General features: G+C 36.5%; 1 protein-coding gene across 1 annotated transcript in view; it reads right to left on the bottom strand.

Moving 5' to 3' along the window:
* The window catches only part of LOC106848164 (rho GTPase-activating protein 20-like), an 84,251-nt gene that overhangs the window by 42,739 nt on the left and 39,262 nt on the right, over positions 1 to 2,250 (bottom strand). The window contains exon 21 of the mRNA XM_070491560.1: positions 254 to 453. The gene's annotated coding sequence lies outside the window, so the exon portion shown is untranslated. The remainder of the gene's footprint in view (positions 1 to 253; positions 454 to 2,250) is intronic.

Raw genomic sequence — 2,250 nt, 5'->3', positions numbered from 1 at the left:
CTGGCAAATAGTAGATTTTCAATAAATGGTACTTTAAAATACTGATAATGACAACAACAATAATAACAATATCCTTGGATCTACCATTAGAAATTATGAGCATTTTTAGTTAAAGTATTGAGACATCAAGAGCAAGAGGTATTGCTATAAAAAATTAGTAAGAATGACAAAATGTAACATTAGTTGGCCACAAGTATAAACTGTGGAGTCTTTCTAGAAAACAAATATAGAGCTGTTTCCCAATCAGTCTTACATGTTTAGAGGATGAATAGGCTCTCACTTAATCCGGAACACTGTCAGCCATTGCTCTGGATCAGCATTTTCCCCCTTAAGTGTCCATTTGGAGACTTAAAGAAAGTAGAACTCACTCAGACTTTCCTTTCTCATCCACTGATTGCTGCGTTCTTCCAGCAATCAGTAAAAGCTGTTGATGGTTCTTCCCTCAGAAACTGTCTGAGAAAACATAGCAGAAATACAATAAAGATGTTGATTGGCGTTTTTATTACGTAGATGTTTTATATAAGGTGACAAATATTTTTCTTTTATGCTGCTTTAGAACTCATAAAATATGATTAAAAACACTGTTAAAAAATCTCTGTAAAATTTAAGCACACATCTCCAAAATCATCTCTGAAAATGTATAAATACAGAGTTGACAGACTGCAATTATTTACAAGTCACACACACATATTGACAAAGCTGGGAGGAGCTGGGTGATCTGGCAAGATCACATCAACCTTTCTTGTGTTTTCATTTCCTCCAGCATTGTAATAATGGTTTTTATACAAAAAAATAGTTTAAAAATTCCTGCAAATAGCTCAATCTAATTATGTCCCTGATGATCTAATTAAATGTTAAATTTTCAGTTATTAAAAACCACATCTTTCTTTAAAAGAAAACGTTTTAATTAATTGCTGTATATGTTTTATGTTTTACATATGCTATATATTACAAATTAATCACTCCCTTCGTATTAGCTATTTAAGCTATTTCTAATTTTCCTATTATGCGTAATCCTTCAATTAACATCTTTTAAAAGGTCAACTTTTGTTCAAGCTTCTCTTTTATGTCTCAACATTAGATTTTTATTTCCCTGGTCTTTACAATGGAAGACAGGAATGGCACTCTTTTAAAAACTGAAAGAAGTAAAGATGCCTGTCAAACAAGGCAAAATTTATACATTTCCACCCCTTTCTGTCCTTCCCCACCACTGCCATCTCCACATAAGTGTGATCCCTTTCAGTGTGTCCAAGTTTCTGATAATTTCTTAGGATACAATCTGAGACAGGGGAGTTACTGAGTAAATTAGAAATTATAGAAACATTAAAGGAAATTATTGGTGGCAAAATAGAAAAATTCAAATCCTATATATATGGAAATAAGAAACATTTACATCAAAGAAAACAAAGATAAAAAGAAAGTCAATGGAATGGGGTAATGCTTGCCATTAGTACGTCAGAGGGAAGTCTGGTATCTAAAATATAGAGAACTGCTGATAAATTTTTTTGGACAGTAACTAGGATCTGGTGGATGAATAAATATTGGCAGAGGAGAAAAATGAGAGCTGGAGGGAAAGGAACTTGCCCACCTTCTGAAGGAAAGTAGACTGTGAAGAGCGTGCTGAGTCTGTGTGCTTGATTGTGCCGTCTTGCACGCTCTCTTATTCAGGGTGATGAGTATTTTGTACACGAAGTTTAGATCTCATGAGTAAACATAAAGTGTGATGTGCACTGATAGAGAATAGATGCAGGAAATGGGATGGAATGGAGCAGGGTGCTGGAATATGTATATACAGTGTGATGTGCACTGATAGAGAATATATACGGGAAATGGGATGGAATGGAGCAGGGTGCTGGAATATATCTTTAAAGTGGTTTTATTGTACCAGAGGACATGATTGTGTTTGCGACTCTGATAAAGAAATATTTTGAATGATTTCTTCTTTTGAAAGACAGCGTGCTCATTACCATTGCCTTGTCACTCTTGCTAATTTTTGCTAGTGTTTCCTTCTAGTCATTTCCCAAGTATTCCTGAGAAATGAAAAATCCACTTTGTGCCGGATTTTTTTTGCATCGCCTGCTGCATCTGACAGGCGAGCTCTGCATGGAGATGGGGGTGAGGTGGGTGGGGATGTGTGCAAACAGCAGGACGGGGGGGCCTCTCTGCAGGGTCGACAGCTGTCAATGCTGCCCAGGGACATGATGCCCCAGGGTCACGTGGCCTGGGAATAAATACTGAGCCCCTGGAGAA

This window comes from Equus asinus, chromosome 20 (assembly GCF_041296235.1).
Source record: "Equus asinus isolate D_3611 breed Donkey chromosome 20, EquAss-T2T_v2, whole genome shotgun sequence".
Classification (NCBI taxonomy): domain Eukaryota; kingdom Metazoa; phylum Chordata; class Mammalia; order Perissodactyla; family Equidae; genus Equus; species Equus asinus.
The sequence above is the reverse complement of the archived record's forward strand: the minus strand, read 5'-3'. Positions and strand labels throughout refer to the sequence as shown.